Source organism: Protopterus annectens, chromosome 4.part0 (assembly GCF_019279795.1).
Source record: "Protopterus annectens isolate FY-2018-M chromosome 4.part0, PAN1.0, whole genome shotgun sequence".
Lineage (NCBI taxonomy): Eukaryota > Metazoa > Chordata > Ceratodontiformes > Protopteridae > Protopterus > Protopterus annectens.
In genome coordinates, this window is record NC_056733.1 from 1,320,020,683 (window position 1) to 1,320,043,474 (window position 22,792).

Consider the following 22,792-nt stretch of genomic DNA (forward strand, 5'->3'; position numbering starts at 1 on the left):
TAATAGAAATTGTTCAAGATGTGCTTATTTCCCTATAGATACAGGTAGATAATTATGTCAGTGACTTCTTGTTGGTATCCAGTTCTGAAAAAAAAATGACTGAAAGGTAACATTGCCATTAGTTTATATATTATTTATATTTCATCTAGAATACTTTCTAAGAGTCATACAGTGGCTGTTTGCCTTGAGAATGCTGGTTTGGGTCTAGCTAAAGGCAGTACTGCCATAAAACAGAAGATGGTTGTGGCACTGGAGGGTAAATTAATTGTGTGTGTGTGTGTGTGTGTGTGTGTGTGCATGCAATAGTTTACTTACATTACAGTTACTGTGGATAAATATAGCACTGTAAGGCAATGAACTCAGAGTGCAGCAGGGGAAGGGCCTGGAGAGCCAAGGTTTGTGTCTGTTGTCAGATTTTTCATTGTGAAACCTGTCTGGAAGTGGATAGCATGGGGCCATAGTCCAGAGCAATATATTTTTCAACATGCTCATATTGTTCAAACCACACACACACACACACACACACACACACACACACACACACACACACACACACACACACACACACAACCACACACACACACACACAACGCACACACACACACACACAGAGTTTTATTCTTCTTCTTTGTTGTTGTTGTCAATATTTATTGGAACAGTGAGACAGACAATAGGTCTATAACCCATGCCCATCACATCATTGGTGCCAGTGGTGTGGATCATGAGACGACAGCCTTGGGGGCCATCAAAGCAGTGTGTGTGTGTGTGTGTGTGTATGTGAGCACGTGCGCACATGCATTTATATATATATATATAAAGAGAGATAAACACATGTATGGATGGCATGGCATGCATGTGAACTGCTCTATGGTTAATATTGCTGGTAAAGGGGTTGCTGGCATACATGTTTTATACCTGACCTCTGACACATGTACCTTAACTAAGAACATAATTTTGCATATCACTGAAACAATATCTGAAAATGAGATTTTCTATTAAATCTGTTTATTAAGATGATATCCATCCACCCTACCCCATTAGAAATAGCTAGATGAGGGGGCAGATTCAGTAAAGACTACATTAAGTGTACACGATCTGTATTCAAGAACATTCTTATCACATTTTTGTGCTTTCTAGTCACACAGAAAGACTACACTAAATTTACATGTAATCTGCACTTTGTGGCAACCTTTATGAATCCCTGTCAGTATTTAATGTTGCAAGAATATCAGTAGGTAAACTAAAATTAGGAGGAAAAAGGTATGAGTTATGTCTGTGTTGCCTGTTCACTCAGAACGGTGTATAGTTAGTGTAGGTATTATTGAATTCCATGGGAGGATTAAGGTGGTGTGACAAACCTTATAAACCCATATTAGCATAAAATAAAATTTTCAGATTTGCAGTTAGGGCTAACGGAGAATATCAACTGCATGGCGATTTTATTCTCAAATGAATGTATGGGATCTAGTTGTAAAATATGTGGCACGGGCAGTTTCAAGTAAATACTAAAAAAATTATTCTGGGTTTTCAACCATTGACCAGTCACCCCCCCCCCCCCCCCCCCCCCGCCTCTTTGTGAGTACGGTCTACCCAACTAGACCTAGCAGCATAACACTCAACCCCTTACTGCAAGAAATCTGGGCAAAACCAAAAGTAATGAGGGGAAAAAGGCAAAAAAATCAGGGACAGATTTTATGTATCACTGTTACAAGCCTAGAAAGTTGCTGGAATAACAGGTTTTACATTAGCATGAAATTTATGATGTCTGTCGATATTTACTGACTTCACTCTTCAATGATTTGCCAGCAAACCACAGATTTTATAAGGAATATACAGAAATATGAAGCAAAAATTCTGGAAAGTTAGGTATGTCTATCAGTCGACCAAAAGAAATGTATACATACCTACTATTCACTGCATTTTAACCAAATACACTTTTGTTATGAAAATCAACATGAAACATCATGTTTTAGGGCGCAGAAAATGTGGTCTATAAACGACTTAATTAATACCACAATTTATATTATTTCTGTTTAACATGTTTTAAAATAGAAACGCTTATTTACAACAAACAGCCACTGGTGATAGTGTGGGCAGCAGCTGACTATACATAAATATATTTCTAAAGCTTACAGGGGAACACTTAGAGAGATGTGCAAACTTTTAAAACATTTTGGGTAGTTTGGAGAAAGTTACAAAAAGCTCAGTGTATAAAACTGAAATTTTTAAATTGGCACCCTGAAAAGCATGTGGCCAAAAAAGAACAAATTAGGTTTGCGTAATAACTCTGCCGATACTATAGCGCTGTAGCCTTTATATATGAATCGAGTTCAGAGATTCGTGTACATACTCGGTTTAATTTTCATCAACATCAGTGAAAACATGATTAAATCCCAGGAATTTGCAAGACTAAGTCAGCTGCACTGTACACGAGTCCCACCTCATTTGATCACGTAGCAAGCGTCCTTCCCAACCACATCGCCATACCCATGGAAACCATGGCAAGTAGACCCTACAACACGCTTTGCACGCAGTCTGTCGTAGCTACGCCTTTTCCTGCAGAAAGTGCTGGAGTTTGTTAGCCAATAACCTAACGGGTGGTCAAGATCTGAAGAGGCAAGGAAAACATATATTGTCAGGGGTTTTAACTTATTAGTAAGGATTGGGATTTACTTGTTGATCTGACAACGTACGTGGCTGCTTTAATCGTGTTGTCTTAAATTTATGTAGAAAAGGTGAGTCAAATACAAGGCATGGCGATCCCACGCTTAACTAATTCAGGGATGAAAACATGGGGTTATGAAATGAGGGTCTACGAAGAAATGTTTTGACTTTCTGGAAATGTGGAGTTGAGAAACTCCATTCATTTGCACGATTGGTGCAAAGTTGGAAGTATTAAGAACATGTTGAATATCTGTTTGCACCGTTATCAGGTTAGTCTTTATTTTAAGAGGTGCTGAAGATTTCTTGTCGGTCACCCATCTGGGGGCTGTTTGGCTCTCATGTCTCTGTCGGTGGTGCAAATTGCTTGTGACAATCGCTTCATTTTAGCTACAAAAAAGAACTCTTGAGTGTCGTAGTAGATTGTGTTTAACTTCAGGATGTAGGAATGCATGTTTTACTGACGAACAGATACTTCTACTGTTTACCGCTAGAATGTCCCAGAGCTTTACGTCTTGCTAGGTTTCCGCTTTTATAACTTTTATCGGTTTATGATATATCGCAACTTTCAACCTCTTAGCTCAAAAAACTTGGACAAATAATGGGGGGGGGGGGGGGGGGACAAAGCCCCAGAAATAGGGACATATTTTAAATATTGTTATAAACAGAGTTGCTAGAATAATACAAGGTATTTTGTTACCATACATTCTTTAAGGCTGTAAAGTCTGAAACTCAAATGCCTGCCATTATTTAGTGTATCGGTCTTCACTGATTTTCCACAAAAAAATCCAGGAAACCACAAATGTTATGTGGACCAGACCACAATATGAGGCAAAATCTGGACATTCTGCGAAAATATGGGCAGTTGCGAGGTATATAATGTACAGAGGTAAATATTTTGTTGATATTTTAATGTTTGCTGTCAGCCAAGCGTTTTCAAAGGCGAGTTCATATATTTCGAGTGTACCTCATTATGAGGAACGGTTGTGTAAGTCTAAGATATCCATTGTTTAAAGTGATATTCATAGTAAATAATAGCGGCTCGCATTAATTCATCGGTTTTGTATTAGAACATTACCCCACCAGATGCGCAGTAGCAAGGACCGCTCAAACCCCGCCTACTACTGTACGTGTCCTGTAATTGCCACCTAACGTCACCAAATAGAATGTGGAAAACAGTGTAGTTGAATGTACTCCCTGCTGCAAGTGCGCGTTATCTATTCTACATAACATACACCTAAACTACTTGCAGTCCTCTGTGCAGGAACGCACATGGCAGATCTCTTTACTTGTATTGTTTTAATTATTGCTGTTTGACATCCAGTATTTATTTGTGGTGCCACACTCACTATATGGCAAAGACTTTTACATGTCATTCTGTTGGTCTGCAGATAGTATTTTTCAAAATGTGATTTATAATGTCTGACTGCAGAGAGGTACAAGCCTTGAACCGTAACATTTAACGTACAGTCCCAGTTGTTAACACTGACACATACCTCTCAATCTTTTAACGCCCAAAATCTGAACAAATAAAATAGGGGGCAAACTACCAAATATTGGGTGAGAATTTAAGTACTGCGTTTATACACTTAGAAAGTTGCTAGCGTTACAAGTTTTATGTTAGCATGCATTTCAACAGAATGCAAACTGTGAAACTAAAATGTGTGCCATTATTTACTGACGTTCATGTTCAGTAAGAAAGGTGGAGGGCGCAGGGGGGCTTGCCCCCCTCCAAAAGCAATTTAAAGCGCAACTTTATGATGGGGGTGTAAAGTACTGCCCTTCGGTCCCACTAATACTTGAACCTGTCCCCTTATATCTCTTCATTAAGGACATGTAATAACTAGCCTGGAATGGCCGTATTTCAAGAACGAGAACATTGTGTCTTCTGTATATCGAAAAATTAAAATTTGGGGGGAAAAAACAACGGTAATAAATGGTTACAGATGGAATATTCAGAATGAATATTCAACAGGTCGCGGGATCATCTGCATAGCTTGTCACTCAGCCGTATTTTGCACGCAACCTCGCACAGGCTTTCCCTGTCAATCCTGCAGGCCACGCCCATTCTTTCGCGAAAATCGTGGTGGGGTAATGTTCTAATACAAAGCCAATTCATCAGCATCACTTTTTATAAGGGTAACGTCACACATTGTAAGCATCCCGTTAACTTCGTATTTCGTGTTTTCAGTGGACAGTTAGTAGTATGTTTTCCACATTTTGCCCATATGATCCACATTACCACAGGTAGTAGCCCACATTTTGGAGATGGAAAGTTGAGAAATGTAGGTGCATTTTCAATGTTAACAGCGGAGATGGAGGGTTGAGAGCTGCAGTTACATTCTCCGTGTTGACAGCAGTATTTGACCCATTTATTTGTGGAGTTTTGTTTTAAGGTATTTGGAATTTACTTGCTGAGTTTGCCCTATGACCTTCGTGTAAGTTGTCACTGGTAGTAGCATCTGCATTTCCATCGTACTAGTATCTGCTTGGTCTTTTTAGCCACTTAAACGATGTGTAGCTATTAAAACGAGTAGTGTGTGTGTTGTGGACTAGGCTGCTTTAAGAGTGATATAATGTGATGGGGTATTCAAGTCTTTAACATAATATGTTATAGTCGCAGTCGTTTGTAACGATCGTGCTGTTGCGGTGCAACGAACGAGACTATAAGCTGAGTTTTTCTTTGGTCTGTGATGTCCAGCCTTGCTTAGGTTTGCCACCTTCTCAGATGCTCAAAGGGACACCTGAAATTATTCCGGACAAGTCATACCCAGAGCCAGTACAAAGGACCGGGCTTATTTTTTACTGATTTTTATGGGAAAGTCCGAATGGGTACACGTCCCATTTTCAGCAGAGGCCCAGGGAGAAATGCACCATTTACAGAATGAGTAGAGTACAGTCATACAGGATTTACCCAATAAATGAGCATGCAATTGCTTACCTACCGTGGTAATATGACAGTTAATCAAAATAAGAATACAGTAAAATGTTAATGTAATTATTATATTATTAGTTATTGTTAAACTTAAGAGCGTGATATGTTTCAGTAGGCATCAGCTGTAGATATATGTTAATAAGGAATCAGTGAAGGGTTTATAGGATGAAAATGACTACACATTATGAAGTATTGAGGGAGTCTAGGTAAAAGGGAGATATGGGTAATAGTCGAGAGAGGTAGATGTCAGTCATACAGTTGGAGATTGTGACGTAGTAGCTCTGCTGTGGCCAGTTGCTTAAAAGAATGCTGTGAGTTAGTAACTGTTTGGAAATTATCCAGGAATATCACATGTACAGGGCTGGTAGCCGAATAGGCAGGACTTCAGTTGTGGTATTGCTAGTGGGAGGATATTCCAGAATTTAGTGAGGTGGTGGGAGAATAGTGATCTGCCAGCAGAAGTTTTTGCTCTGGATACATGTAATATATATATTTCTCTGTTGAAATTAGTGGCCTGGAAGGGTTGTGCATTTTTAGAGGTTGGAGATAGATGAACGTTTGTTAGGTTTATGCATAATGTAACAGATTTGTGGAAATTGTGAGTAGGTTAGATAATGTGGGAATTCTAGTCACTATAATTTCTTTAGGGTTGTACAGTGGTGGGTTCTGTTTGGAAGGGTTGGCAGCAAATCATGCTATTTTTGTAGAAACATTGTTCAAATTTGTTTAGTGGGGGCCACTTGGATGTTAAAGATGGGTGCAGAATACGTGGGAGTATGCAAGAGTACAGAGAAGACAATATGATTTATTATAGTATTTGAGTTGAAGGGTTTAACTCTGTAAAGTGAAATGTAGTTTTAAGTGTAATTTTTTTTTCATATATTTTGGATGTGTGTGTATCAAATTGTAGGTTCTCATCTACACAGATGCGTAGCAGTTTAGTATGTGTGACAATTTCAATTTTTGTTTTGTTTTGTTGGTGAGAGGGAAGTTTGACTGTATGCTGTTTGGGAGTAAATAGGATTAATAGGTTCATAGGTGTATACTAGGCTAATGCCTAGCCAATAAGAATCCCTAGTATCATTAAACAGACGGTTCCCATTGCCACTCTCTAGCAGGGCAGCTAAGGTGATCCTTGGGGTGAATTTTTCTATTTTCCATCCTCTATTCAAGGAGGGCCAGGGAGGAGCTCTGCTTGATGTGGATAGGGAGTCTTTTCCAGAACATGGGGAAGTCTCTGGGTTACGAACTTATCCCTCCAGCATATTCTATTTAATGTGGTAACAAGACTGAGGTCCCTGGAACATGTGGCACGGTAGTATTTTTTTTTTTTTAGGATGTAGCATGTCTAACAGCTCTGGGTCAGACATGGCTTTGTAGGTTAAGCAGAGATCGCCTCTTCGGAGGCGATATGAGACTGAGTATAGCTGAAGTTTTTTGAGTCTGTCAGTAGAGGGCATGTGTTTAAGGCCTAGAATTCTCTTGGTGAGGTATTTTTGTGGCCTTTCCAGCTGTTGCAGGTGTCTAGTGAGGTGCATGCCAAAAGGGGCACTGTATTCTGTAATAGGTCTAATGAGGGACGAGTACAGAGGGATGATGACCTCTTTCTTCCTAGAAGAGAAACTCCTTGTGATGAGATGCGCCATATAAAAGGATTTTCTAACCACAGTGGTGATGTGGTTGTCAAAGGAGAGGTTGCTATCAACCTGTGTTCCTAGATCTCTTATTACACCTTCTGAGTTAAGGAACTCCATTGATGTGGTAGTTCATGGGCCCAGACTTTTTTCCCAAAGGGAATAACGATGCATTTTTTGGCATTTAGTTTAAGGCCGTGGTTCTGGCACCAGTCACTGGTATCAGTGAGGCCCTTTTGTAGGATGTCTACGTCTGTTGGGGATTCTATAATGGCTCTCAGTTTGCAATCATCTGCAAACTTTGTCAGCCAGAGTCCTTTTGTATTGGCTTGAAATTCTGAGAAGTAGATGCTGAACAGAAGGGGACCTAGGACAGATCTCTGTGGGACACCACTCGTTACTGGTCGGTAAGTCCGATTTGGAGTCTGCAACCTTCACAATGCGAGTTCTATCCATGAGTCTTTTAGCAACCCACCTTGTGACAGAGGGGTTGATGCCTAGTTTAGTGAGTCTATCAATGATTCCTGAGTGGGGAATGGTATCAAAGGCCTTGGCAAGATAAGGATAGGCCGTGTGTACCACCTTGTTCTCATCCACAGCTCTGGTGACGGACTCAAAGAAGTCTACCAGACTGAGCAGGCATGATCTACCCTTCACAAATCTGAACTGCGTAGGGTCCAGAGTTTGGAGATTTCCTATATCCCTATTTTTTAAGGTCCACGTTGATACGCTCCATAGGCTTACATATCAGACTAGTCAGGCTAATGGGGTGGTAAGTTCCAGGGGTCTGTAGTCGCTCCCCCTTTGTGGAGTGGGATGACTGTGGCCATTCACCACACCATAATTTGGATTTATTTGGGTTTAGGAGTAGCTTATTTGGGTTTAGGAGTAGCTGGGCATATGTCAGTCAGCTTTCTATAGAGGAGAAGGACTCCTGAGGAAGTACTATAGTTTAATGTTTTTGAGATACAGATAATTGTGGAGTCATCTGCATACTGTACTAGTGATGCAGTTTTACAGGCTTTATGTAGGTCATTGATAAAGATGTTGAAGAAAATGTGGCCCAAGACAGACCATTGTGGTATGCTGACTGGGACCAGGAGAAAGGATGAGATGTCTTTTTGCACTTGACAGCTTTAGCACTATTTTGGATTTAGCTACAGAGCCATTATATAGCAGTGGGTTCAAGTCCTAGGTTATAGGTTTGTGTAGGAGAGTACAGTGAGAGACCATGTCAAAGGCCTTGGATAAGTCAAGGGAGAGGGCAGACACTAGGTTTCCGTCATTCCTATTTGTATTTACTGTATTGGTAAGTCTAAGTAAAGCATTGTGTGTGACTGGTGTGTGTATGCTGTCCGAATGGCCACTGTTCAGGACTGGTTCTTTGCCTTAAGCTCTTCATTACTACAACTTTAACACTTTTGTCTTGCTGTTCTGCTTTTTTCATCCATCTTTTCACTAGAGTGTAATCTATCAGTAGTCATTATCAATCTCCTTTTTCACATTTTCCACATGAAGTTGGGATGTTGCATCTGCTATTGCCACCTCTCTCAATTCAGTGTCAGCCTCTAACCTTCTTCGACAGTCATGCCTACATTCACAGGCCTTTGTCATACAGCTCGTCCATCTTTTTTGCTGGATGCCCCTGTTTTCCCATACCTTCTTGTCTGTCCTAAGTCTTTTTCACTGGATTGTATTCTGCTTTGCAGTACACTTGCATGAACCAGTGTAATCTCTTCTTGACCTTTGCTTCAGCTGGAGCCACTTGGGCTACTGTTGCAATTTCTTTAGTCTGTCCCACAGTGTGCATTCTACCACACGTAAGTACATCATCTCCATCACTTCTGACTACCCCCAACTCCTTGGCTTTCACAGCCCAGGTTTGTGTACCATATAGTAGTACTGGTCACCCCACTCTTTTATACACCTTACTTTTCAGATTCTTTGGCAGTCATTTGTTACACACTACTCTTGCCACCCTGTGCCAGTTAGCAGCAGCCCCTCTGATTCTAGCTTTGACCTCTATTCGAGCTTCCCTTCTCCTTGACCACTCCTCCCAGGTACTTGAAGCTGTTAACCTATTCTACTATTTTCACTTCTGTCTCAGTTCTCCTGTTCTTCTCATTTCCCCTATTTGCTGCTATTACAACTGTCTTATCTGTACTCCGTCTCATTCTTTAGCCTAACTGTCCAAGACTGCACATTAATATCCATGAAACAAGTAACTGGGAGTTGTGGACCACTAAGACCCCCGAAACTATGGGGTTCTAGATGCTATTTGATGCATTTTAGAACATCCCCCCAACATTTTGATCCAGTAATGGCTTGAACAAAAGTTATGAATAAGGGAAGAAATTTAATCTTTTTGAAGCAGTCATATGTATCCACTGTTCAAAGTCATAAATGTGTATTTCAATAAATATAGAAGACAAACGCACAGATACCTGCATCATATTTGAGAATAATTAAATGCAAAACATTATCATTTGGGATTCTTCACTGTCTTATACTAAATCTTAAAAACAGCATCATTTTGACAGATCTGGAAAAAAGGATTAAATAATGTTTTTTTTTTTTGTTTTTTTTTTTTCAAAATAAAGATTTTGTTTTCACTGTAGAAAATCACTTTATGGGGGAGACATTACTGGTACTCTTTGACAAAAAGCATCAGAACAACAGAGTTGCATACTATATGGGTTTTGAAAAAGAGTGACTTCAGTGTACTTAAACTGCAGCTGCCGGCAGAAACATTTTATTTTCAGTGCAACATTTGTAACAGGAGAGCCTTGGAGTTTTAGGACATAATTGTACTTTCTGTAACGAGTACTAAAACATAGAATCAGAAGTCACAAAACAGATCTACAAACAAAGAAACAAATTACCCTCATACATTCCCCCAAACACTTTTGGAAAGAGGTTAACCTTACAGGAAGAAAATCTACTCATCATACCCTGCCTGCAAACACCATTCAATGTGGTACAGCAAAACTTTCTGTATAGGAACTTCTTTAAAGAATTTAGCAATCTCCCATCAATAAATTCCACACTTCCCACAGATCACGTATTGATCACCATGCATTCACCCCCCCCCCTTCCACTTCAAATACATACATCCCAAAGAAGTCTCTATTCTACTTGAAAATATTTCCACTGACACCTGTCCTGGGTCTGACAAAATAAGCCCCCCTGGTTCATGTATCACTGCATAATCTGTCTCACACAAAACATCGGACTACAGAAAACTGCCTTAATTAACCCCCCCCCAAAACAAACCAACCCAAAAGATACACCTCACTTCTGCCCAATATCCATCCTCCCAATTTTTATGCAAACTTCTTGAAAAGATAGTCTATACCCAGCTCTCCCTCTATATCTACCAGTACCACCTGCTGTCCCCCAGACAACATGGATTCTGGCCTGGATGAAGTACTGTGACAGCGATTTGTTCTCTAACTGATGACATCCTGTTAAACTCAGATAGTGGTCTCCTTACAGGTGCCCTGTTTTTAACAAAGGCATTTCACCTCATTGACCAGTATTTTCTCCTAACAAACTAATTGAAATTTGTATTTGTCCAGGTTCCACTCCATGGTTTAAAAGCTTCCTCCACGACACAAACTTCAGAGTTAAAACAGGATCTTCTCAATCAGAATCTATATCTGTTACCAAAGGTGTACCACACAGATCCATTCTTGGCCCCCTCCTGTTCTCCATATTCATTAACAAACTTTCTTGTGACCTCCCCAGCTCCTGCTTATCCTCTATGCTGAAGACACGGTCATTTAACTATCATGTCACTCTCACTCTCACTCCAACATTCATTGCCAGCTCCATTCAGATTTACATAAGCTCCATCAGTAGCTCATAAACCATAAATTACTTCTTAACTCCACCAAGACCAAAACTATGCTTTTTGGAATTCCACAGAAAATTCACCAAGCACCTGACTCTCATTATTTTGGACCTGCACACCCATGTCATAGACAACCTCCACCTTCAGATACCTAGGACTATGCTTGATCAGTCACTAAACATCAATTTCCACATAGACAAAGTGAGAGTTAAAAGAAACTCCCTCCTGTCTTGGGCCATGAAGATCTCAATGTTTCTATTTCGACCAGCCACAGTAGACATAGGCAAAGGAGTTCTCATTTCTCAATTTGAATATGGGCTTCCAATTTCTGCTTCTGCCTCCAAAAAACACATTGTCATGCTCCATACTTAACAGCATCTGCTGATTAATTCCAAAGTCCTGCTGCTCTGAGCATCGCTGTATCACCCTAGATAAAGCCAAATGGCCACCCATAAAACAAAGATCTAACCTACTTTTAAGATCCCAACTCTACAAACTACTCCAACTGCACACATTTACTCCTTTTGCAGCTGGACTTCATGAAATCACCTCCTCATCATACAACCTGAGACACTACTCACAAGCTACTCCAACTCTCATTACCCCTAGAAGCAAACTGCATGGCACTGCACATGTTGTCTCCTCTTGGGCACCTACTCTTTGACAGGCTTTCCGCATTGACATTAACAAAGTCAACACTTAATTTGAAATTCATATTGTAACTCAAAAAGTACTTCTTCATCCAAGCCAAATGCTCCTGCTTCAACATAGGACATATCACCTAACCTGTCTCCTTTCTGAGTCTGTTCTCCTCTCTCAAGATTCACTGAAGATTGAACTACTTTAGAAACCAGTGTATATAATTGGACATTATACTCTATGCATTGCACTGTGCTTGTTCACTGTAATGTATATACACAGTTTTTTTTCCATATGTAATTAGTCTGAATTGTTCTGTTACTGCTTACATGTATGTATTTTTTTGTTTGTGAAATGTTTTGTATTTCTCTCGGGCTGAACCTGAAATTGGTCAATGTTGATCATTGCAGTACCCCGTTAAACAAATGAATTAATTGTGTGTGGTCGTCCTCTGCAAATTTTACAGGGCAGAGGAACTGTAAGCACAGGGAAAATGTATACCACTTAACCCATGCTGTTTGCGTCATGAAACCCAACAGTAAATGTAGTGGTCTCATAACGGTGGCAGTCTTTCACTTAAAGTGAATCTATATCCAGTTCGCATGCATTTATTTATGAAACAAAAGTCCTGTACAGCCACCTGTCCCTGTTTACAATCAAAACAGTGGTTGCAGAGACTGTACTGTGCAGAGAATGAAATGTGGTGAAGACCGTATGTAACATTTTCCCTTCGTTTTCAAACAAGCCACATTGTTCAAAGCATTGGTTATACACCTGAGAAGAAAATTCTGTTACAGGTGAGTACAGGAGTGACTATGGAATGTGTAGTATTCCCTCCAGGTAAGGAAGAAGTTGCATAACACTAAATTTTAAGGCTATTGGGTATAAATAAGGAGCATGCACAGTATAAATAAGGAGCATGCACAGTAATCACAGTTGAATGCAAAATGTGTATGTCTGTATGTGTATATGTGTATATGTGTATATGTGTGTGTGTGTGTATACTGAGTCCAAGATCACTGTATCTTGGAGTATTCCCTTTTTTTTCTAGGTATATCTGTCTTAGAATTAATATGTATAGGTAGCTGGTGTGTGTAGTGGTACAACCCCGTACATTTGGGAGTTGGGGGTGAAGAGGAGGATTGCTTACAACAAAAAGAACTTTAAAGAAGAGCAGTTATTGACAGTTGCTGTTCTCCTTTGTTTTCACTGTTTTATTTTCATAATTCTGGGGCTTTTGGTGGAGGAGAGCCATATATATATATATATATATATATATATATATATATATATATGTATTTATATGTATGTATGTATATATACATACACATCTATATATGTGTGTGCATTTTTCTATAGTATGTGTGTGCTTAGTTTCATAGGTACTTGGCTAGTGAGTTGGGACATTTACGTTTTGTCTGTATCCATGAGGGACATGGGTGCTAAACTGGGGGTGGGTGTGCTGAATTTATGGTTTCCTATCTAGTCATCCAAATTACCGTTGAACTGGAGTAAGGGAAGCTATTTCCTTTATGGGGCGTGGAAGGCAGTTCTATAGAAGTAGCATTCTTCATGATACATACCTCTTCCCCCGACATATACTATTTATGTTGCAAAAGAGATTAAGATTGTTTGACTGGATGTTCAAACTACTATTGTACTTGCAAATGTTTAATAGATATGATGGGATTGGGTCTGATGAAGCTCTGTGTGTAATGCTGAGGTCACCTCTTAGTAGTCTGTATGTTACCAAAAAGAGGGACAAGGCTTTGAGATGGTGTGCATAATTTTTATGATTTAGTTATTTGACTTTTTTTTCTTCTTTAGTGAGAAAGCATTTTGGTCATTCTGGTTGTATAAAATGCTTGGACTGGTTCAAACTGAAAGGGACATTATTTTCGATGATTGTCCAAATGTGAGTGGAGTACAGTGGATTGATTATATATCTGAACCTGGACACCATACCTTTAGATATAAGATGTACAGTGAAAAACGACTTTCTTACAAAAGATAGTGGATACAGGGTGATTAAATGACAGTTTGTTGTAGACGTTGGTTCTCAGATCCTTAACTGTGTCATTGACTTTTAGGGGTGTGTTTTCAGTGTGATAGTTACAAGATAAGTAATGCTTGTCAAAGGATACTGTTATACATTTCTTGTCATTTTTTTGTTAGTTCATGGTATGGTTTTTACAAGTTATTTGCTCTGGATAGGCCTTCTTGAAGGATACTGTTATACATTTCTTGTCATTTTTTGTTAGTTCATGGTATGGTTTTTACAAGTTATTTGCTCTGGATAGGCCTTCTTGAAGGATACTGTTATACATTTCTTGTCATTTTTTTGTTAGTTCATGGTATGGTTTTTACAAGTTGTTTGCTCTAGGTAGGCCCTCTTGAAGGATCTTGGAGTCCTCTCTGGAGTTTATACTCATCTAAATACCTGCTCAGCCATAAACCTTTTTGTTTGGTTTCCCTTTTGGAACATTTGATCTACTCTTTTTGGTTTATTTGAGCTGTAAACCTTTAATGTTTATTCTGAGCTCCAACAAGTAAATGCCAAAGAGGAGTCACCCAGTGACTCAAAGCTGGTATACATCGCTATTGATGGGTATCCCTGAGAAAGAAAAGCCACCCACCCTAATTTCTTGTGTTCTGCTTGTGAACAAATTCGCTATCCAGCAAGTTACATAGAGATTTGCATGTAGCTTGGAGAGTTTACCTATGAATCCCCAATGTGGAATGATGTTGAATGCCTTTGCAAGGTCTAGATATGCAGTGTGCACTGATTTGTCCTCCTCTGTTGCCAGTTTAAGTATGTAGGATCTTTCTTTGACAAACCCAGACTGGTTTTGGTCGAGAATTTGTAGTTTACTTATGTTGTTAATTCCATAATGGTCTTTTAACAGCTTTACATATACAGCTGGCCAGGTATATGAGTCTATAATTATCTGGTTCTGTTGATACCCCATGTTTTTTGCAAAGGGATGGCTGTTGCAGTCTTTATTCAATTGGCACAAAGCTTGTTTGGGGATTGATACTGAGTAGCCTGTGTAAGGGTGTCTGATGTATCATTTCTCAGGTTCATCGGTTCACAGCCTGAAATGTTGTTTAGTCCCATGGAAGTAATGTTCTTGGCCTTGGATAGTGCCTTGCAGATTTGTTCCTCAGAAATGTGAATGATGTGTAGATGAGGGGTGTGAAGATTGGGGAAAGATGGGTGAAGGCTGCCAGCCAAGTCAAATATAATTCTATACATAGTTTTATCATTTGTAAAAATAAATGCAAAATACAGGCTTGTGTTCTTAAATGAAAGAAAACACTGTAAAATGTGAACTTCCAAGATTGTAGCAACATTGCCATCTGCTGTAAGGAAAACTAAGCCAAGCATTTCAAATGTTCTTTGAAGTAAAATTATCTAAATAGTGGTGCCAAAGCGGCTGGCTGAACACATTCTTTCTGTTGTCTTAACTTGAGGAATAATTGCTAAAGTGTACATGTAAAATGTCTTTTATTGTTGTAGTTTCCTGAGCAGGTGTTAGATTGCTAAATGATGCAGTTTGTTGGCCTGAGAACTCCAGATTAAGTGTCAAAATGATGTCGTGTATACTGGGAAAACCTAAGTGTCAAAATGATGTAATTTGGGAAAGCCTAACAAAGATGTTTGCTAGTGAGTTTAAAAACTATTGTTCAGAGACAGACTGGGAGTATTTTGATCTTCATATCTCACTTATTAACACTCTTCCTGATGTCTTATGTAAGTAGTGCCTTAGAAATATGTTTTCTTGTAGTAATAACTAGGAACATAGAAGAAAGTTAGACAAGTGTTTTTCTGTAATATCAGAACTTTCCAACAGTATTGTTTTAAGTTTCTGTGTGATCTCTGAGCTCTTAGATATCACTGTGGTGTAGTAGTATTGTATTGTGTTTTTAATTATTTATTATTAAATATTTTAAAACCCTTTACCTGTGGCTGGTTTGTGTAGAGATAAGTAAGTTCTAGAGCACATTGCATATCTATAGAGTTTATTGTAGTAAGCCACTCTGATAAGCCTTAGACTGAATAGTCACATTACCAATTGGATAATAATGTTACACAGTAATAATTAGACACCCTTTTAAGGGCTTTTGGGTAGCTGGTAAGTATTAGCTGGTGGTGGCAGAAATTACTACCGTATAGTCTGGGTAAAGGGGCACAGCTGGAGAACCTGTGTCGGTCTTTCCCAGGAGTGTCTGAAGTTGTATAAATACTTATCTCAAAGTGTGTTTGGTGTGTCAGCTACCTGGGCAGGGACACAAAGCACTGGTGGGACAGAGAGGGTACTGGAGGTTAGCTTGCCAGCTAGGCTGAGATCTGGACCCTATAGCTGTGCCAGTGGAGAGTCTTATTGGGGACTTGGAGAGCAAGGAAGCAACCAGCCCCAGACTGACTGTGATCTCTGTGTGCACTTAAGGGAAATTGTACTTTATTGTATGTATTTGTTATACTTTCCTCGTATATGAGACACCCTCCCTGGTGTTAGTGGTGAGGATTGAAGCTCCTTGATTGCTGGGCAAGGGCACGGTCATCACAGCGGGTATGTGATCTGGGAGAATATAGGATGGGAGAGGTGGGTAAAATTAGAGCTAAATTTGTCTGCTACTAAATTGGTTATGTCATATTGGCATGAACATGTGATATTTACTAAGTTCTGTACAGTGTGGGCATTGTTTTTGAGGTTTTTAACATAGTTAAAGAAAGCTAGCTTTGTGGCTGTTCTTCACCTGGGTGGCTCTTTTTACCTCATATCCAGCTTTGGTTGATGTAATCAGGATCTGGAGTTCCCTTGTTTAGTTGTAGTAAAAGTGTTTTTAGCTTCTTGAGAGCTGAGTTTATTTTTGCATGTAATGATTTTTTCTTTTCTTGAATTGTAGTGTGTGTTTGTATTGGGTCTATATCACTTTATCAAACCATCACTTCAATGAATGCCATTTCATCAGAAATTCCATTCATGGAATATATACCAACTCCGAGATTGGACTGCAGTGGGGAAGGGACAAATTTCCTGATACTCGCTGTACCTCGATTTTATTACGAACAGTTCTAATGGCATGTTTGATATAATTGCACTGAAAGTGCCATTTGATGAACTCAGTTTTCAATGAATTGATAGGGACCTGTTTTTACTTGGGATCCACCACAGGGGCATATTCTTAAGTTTAGCATTGTACTTTCTATAGAGGGGAACCAATGTGTTTTTGTAGCTATTTACAAGTGTATAGAATTTGGCAACAAAGGTTTCCACTGAAGCAGTGGAGTCGTCAGGTTGGAAGGGGGGTTTGAATTTGTTCAGGTCATCTCACAATTTAAGCAGAATAGCTTTGGCATAATCTCTGAATATCAAGTTATTGGAAAATGCTTCCTGCTCCAGTCTTATAGTGAGTGTGACAGATTTTTGGTCCAATGACAGTTGGTGAGGAGCAAAGCTGTCCAAGTCCAGGATTTTATTGCCCGGTTTGGTTTGTGGATTAACTGATCCAGCAAGTTTGTATTGATGAAGTCCAGAAATTTCTGGGCATATATGTTTGAGAATATACAAGTGTCCCAATTAATGGAAAGGTAGTTGAAGTCTCCTAGAAGAGTAGTGTTTGCAGTAATGCACCGGAATGCCATACTAGCTAGGTAGAAGGTATAAGACATAGAGAGAGTTCTACAGTTAACTGTAATTTAAGGGATTTTGTTAATAGTGAGTTGGATGTGAAGGAGTTTGAGTTTGGAGGTGAGTTTTTTAAGAATATTGAGGGACTGCCACCTTTAATGCCTTCATCAAATGTAGTCGGCTTGAAAGTGTGTTAGCATTGAAACTCTGCAGTGATGGAATGCTGTCAGTCCTGAACCAGTTCTCCATGTTGTGTATACATGTATGTGTGTGTGTGTGTTTTATTTATATATATATATATGTGTGTGTGTGTGTGTGTGTGTATGTATATATATATATATATATATATATATATATATATATATATATATAATGTGTGTGTGTATATATATATATATATATATATATATATATATATATATATATATATATACAGTAGGGGGTAGACAAGTACTTAGCCAGTATACCAAAGCCTTGGGGGATGGGAGCAGGTCATCCCTGGCAACGCTGTTGAGAGTGCCTACCATCTTCTCCCAGGAAGATATATATTGTGCCCCCTTTGACACCAGGTGCTACGTCAATATTCTTTTGTTTGCATTGAGATATTATTCTTGGTGATGTTAGAATGTTGTTCAGGGCTAGTTTTATACCTGCCACTGGCACATGTATTCCAAGAGCACCATCATGTCTCTCTTTATGTGGTCCAAGTAGAGGCATCTCAAGTCATGTATACCCATGTGCACTGTGATTGTGTCATATGTGTTCTTGGGATGCAGGGATTAAGTGCGCGTGTGATGTGGTAAATCCTAGCACCAGATAGGCAGCTGATCGGGAACCACTCCTGGCACAGCCTGGTGAGTGGTGCATCAGTGTATCTCACTATGCAGTCATGTGTGACTAAGATGTTGGACTGTGTGGAGGTTTGCGTTATGGGTTTTTGAGTCACTGTGACTCATAGCTGTGTGAGCCATGATGAGTGGGTGGGTACTTGGTTTCCTAGGTTATATTTATGAGGCCTTTGTGGTTTTGGTAGGCTACTTTTAAGAGCATCTGCATATGTTCGTCTGTTTGTTTGTTTTGAGCTGTATGTGATTGGTTTACTGCGATGTTATTTGCAGTGGCATCCTGTGAGAAATTTGCTTTCAGTTACATTATATATAATTACATTTCTTGTACACTGTAGTAGTTTAAGTGGTAGGTGGTGGTCTGTGAACATGAGACAATTGCTACATTTCCATAGGAGGCCCATTTCAACCAAGCTGGCTACGGAATGGTTGGAAAGTGCAAACCCATAGTTCCAGATGCTTAGTAATGTGGACTGAACGGGGAATAGCACCTAAAGACGTTTGGCTGTGATTTACTGGAGTGATATCCCTCCAAAATTAAGAGCATTGCATCTCTTGGTACAAAATCAGAGCCTCTTCATGCAACTCCTGAGAGAGGGAGAGTGTGTTTCACCTGGTAGTCATGGTAATGATTTTGTGAAGTAATAAGTGTGGACAGAAAATTTCGTTTGAGCACCTACACCAGGTGTGTAGTAAATAATTAGTCCAGACTGGCTATAAGATCACCTTTAATGTGCAGCTGTGTAACTCTGTAATTTATGCAGGTATAACAGGGTAGAGGATTTAAATGCAGTCCCAAAGGGAGAATACGAAATTGAAAGTTCTTGCAACTGTCTAAGTACAGTATTGTGTAGCTATGTGCGGAGTACCAGCACCCACTGTTAAGCTGAGTGGAAAAGTGAAAGAACCAATAAGAAAGTAGTTAGAACAACGGGCAGTAATGTATACCCCTCAGAAACAGCAGCAAAGAATTCCTGTCTGCCAAATAATCACTATTGCTGCCAGCAACTTCAGACTTAGACTGGAAAACCGACAGTAAACTTGACTTTATTGGACAAATAAGTTGCAAAAGAAGGAAAATGGTGGAATGCCACAGGGAAAGTACCAGCTAGATGGAGCGCTTATCTTACGAATTTACAAAGGAGAATACCTGCAACAAAGTGAGGTATCTATTAGTTACACCAACAACCAGGTGACTAAGAAAAGCAGAATAGCCTCCATTTTAAATGAGCTGCAACTTTATATAAGAAGAAGGTGTAAAGTGCAAAAACACATAGGAAAACACTAGAACGGGGTGTCTATTCAGGACACCAAGTCAGCAAGTTTAACTAAAACTGCAGAAATCTTATAAAATTCGATTAAATAAGGAAAAAATACTAGAAATGCCAAAATGATAATAAAGGCAATGATTTGATATATTTCTCTGGATATTTTTTGGAGTTTAAGTTTGAAAATACACCTGAAAAACCTCTCAGCACTTGCCCTTCAGCTCACTCTTTTGGGAGTCTTTGGAAAGACACAGGTAAATCGTAACAGCATTATTAAGCTAAGTGGAAAAGTGAAAGAACCAATATGAACACACCTACACTTATATAATTACATCTCTCACACACACTGTAGTAGTTGAAGTAGTCAATAGACCACATTGTTGACATTGAGGGTACTGAACCTGTCCTGACAAGTCTCGACTCTGAACTGCCAGAATGGGTTTTACCATGGGTCTTGCTGAGGATATCTGTGTTTCACAGCATTCTAGTGGTTGACAAGGTTGACAAAATGAAGTTGGCTACGTTCTACTGCATGTGCTGTGTGTATAGACATATATCTATGGGTCTACTTCGAAATCTAGACGGAATTTATTTATCCAAGACGAAAAAAGCGAAAGATGAAATATCCAAACACCAACATTTTCCCAGGATAAATAAACACTTGCCCAACATGCCCTTTTCTCCACTGTAGTGCAATCCCGGAGTTGGTATATATAGTTGGGGGGGGGGGGGGGTGAGGGGGGTTTTACTTGGTGTGTGTTTGTTTACATTTGGACAAGTGTTTACTTACGTAGGAAAATTTCACTGCTCGGTATTTCATTTTTTGCTATTTTCGTCTCGTGTAATTGAACATCGGTTATATAAGGCGTTGGGATTTTGAAGTAGATCCACATATATACACATGCATGTGTGTGTATGTATATATATGTGTGTGTGTGTGTGTGTGTGTGTATGTATATGTGTGTGTGTGTGTGTGTGTGTGTGTGTGTGTGTGTGTGTGTGTGTGTGTGTGTGTGTATATATATATATATATATATATATATATATATATATATATATATATATATATATATATATTACACACACACTGGATACAAAAAGTTTACACACCTCTGTTAAAATGCCAGGGTTTTGTGATATAAAAAATGAGACCACAATAAATCATTTCAAAACTTTTCACACCTTTAATGTGACCTATAACCTGTACAATTCAATTGAAAAACAAACAAATCTGTTAGGGAAAAAATGTAAAAAAATTAAATGTACAATAAGCTGGTTTTAAGTGTGCACACCCGTAAACCAATACTTTGTTGAAAACAAATCTGTTAGGGGAAAAATGTAAAAAAATTAAATGTACAATAAGCTGGTTTTAAGTGTGCACACCCGTAAACCAATACTTTGTTGAAGCACCTTTTGGTTTAATTACAGCATTCAGTCTTCTTGGGTACACACATGCCATCAACTAAAGAGACTCTGATTAACCCCAAATAAAGTTCAGCTGTCCTAGTAGGATTTCCCTGACATTTACTCAGTTGCCTGCTACAGCAAAAGCCATGGTTCTCAGAGTTTATAAAACATCAAAGGGATCTCCTTGTCGAAAAGGTATCAGTCAGGAGAAGGGTACAAGACAATTTCCACTGGTATACCATGAAACACAGTGATAAAAAAATGGAGAAAATATGGGACAATAGTGACGTTGCAAAGAACTGGATGTCCCTCTAAAACTGATGAAAAGACAATATGAAAACTGGTCAGGGAGGCTACCATGAGACCTACAGCAACACTGAAGGAGCTGCTGGTTGTGTACTACATGTGACAACAGTCTCCCATATTATCCATAGGTCTGGACTGTGGGGTAGGATTGCAAGACGGAAGGTATACAGAAAAACATCCAGGCCAGGCTAAAATTTGCAAAACAATACATCAAGTTACCAAAAAGCATGTGTGGAAAATGTGTTATGGTCTGATGAGACCAAGGTTGAACTTTTTGGCCACAATTCCAAAAGGTACATTTAGCGCAAAAACAACACTTTGCATCGCCAAAAGACTACCACCCCCACAGTGAAGCATGGTGGTGGCAGTATCATGCTTTGGGGTTGCTTTCCTTCAACTGGAACTGGGGCTTTAGTCAAGGTGGAGAGAACTATTAACAGTTCCAAATACCAGTCACTTTTGGCCCAAAACCTTCAGGCGTCTGCTAGAAAGCTGAAGATGAAGAGGAATTTCACCTTTCAACACAACAATGGCCCCAAGCATACATCCAAATCAACAAAAGAATGGCTTCACCAGATGAAAATTAAAGTTTTGGAATGGCCCAACCAGAGCCCAGATCTAAATCCAATAGAAACTCTGTATGGAGACCTGAAGAGGGCTCTGCACAAGAGACGCCCTCGCAATCTGACAGATTTGGAGTGCTTTTGCAAGGAAGAGTGGGCAAATATTGCCAAGTCAAGATGTGCCATGCTGATAGACTCCTACCCAAGAAGACTGAATGCTGTAATTAAATCAGAAGGTGCTTAAACAAAGTATTAGTTTAAGGGTGTGCATACTTATGCAACCAGCTTATTGTACATTTTTTATTTTTTCTATATTTTCCCCTAACAGATTTGTTTGTTTCTCAATTGAATTGTACAGGTTATAGGTCACATTAAAGGTGGGAAAAGTTTTGAAATGATTTGTTGTGGTCTCATTTTTTATATCACAAAAACCTGGCATTTTAACAGGGGTGTGTGCACTTTTTTTTTTTTAAATATCCACTGTAAATGTATGTTTGTGTATATTAATTTATTTTATATTTGTTTACCGGAAAATGTCCGGCTGGGCCAAAGACCCATTTTCGGCAGAGCCCCGGGGAGAAAAGCTCCATACTGATAATAACAATTAAAAGATGCAATGATTTTAACAGAGAAGATAAAAATGTACGTATTTAACATACAAGCATTTGGAAAACAATTATAATACATAAACATTTGTAAGGGGCAGTGCCAGGAAAGACATAGGTGGTTAAGTTTAGAAGTGTAGAAGACCTAGATGGTTAAGGTTAAAAAATGTAGCAGGGTGGGGAGAGAGTACACTAAACAGGATCACTTGATATATATGAGACATAAGTACGGAGAGTGCTGAAGTAAAGCAAACATAGTGGCGCAGTCGGAGTAAGGAAAAAAGACTGGCTGAGAAGTGGAGAAGAGAAAGGGTGTTAGTATTCTACACAGAATGGGCGTTGTGATCGGAGTAAGCCTGAGGATAAAATTGGAGGATGAGGAAGCATATATGTATATGTGTGTATATATGTATGTATGTATGTATGTATGTGTGCATATA

General features: G+C 39.2%; 1 protein-coding gene across 4 annotated transcripts in view; it reads left to right on the forward strand.

The window, feature by feature from the left end:
• Positions 1 to 2,533: 2,533 nt before the first annotated feature.
• P4HA2 (prolyl 4-hydroxylase subunit alpha 2) overlaps positions 2,534 to 22,792 on the forward strand; it is a 1,028,898-nt gene continuing 1,008,639 nt past the window's right edge. For 2 of the 4 annotated variants that reach the window (XM_044069194.1, XM_044069197.1), the window contains exon 1: positions 2,536 to 2,735. The gene's annotated coding sequence lies outside the window, so the exon portion shown is untranslated. Of the gene's footprint in view, positions 2,736 to 22,792 lie in introns of all 4 variants that reach the window. The other 2 variants (XM_044069196.1, XM_044069193.1) reach the window with 2 other exon arrangements.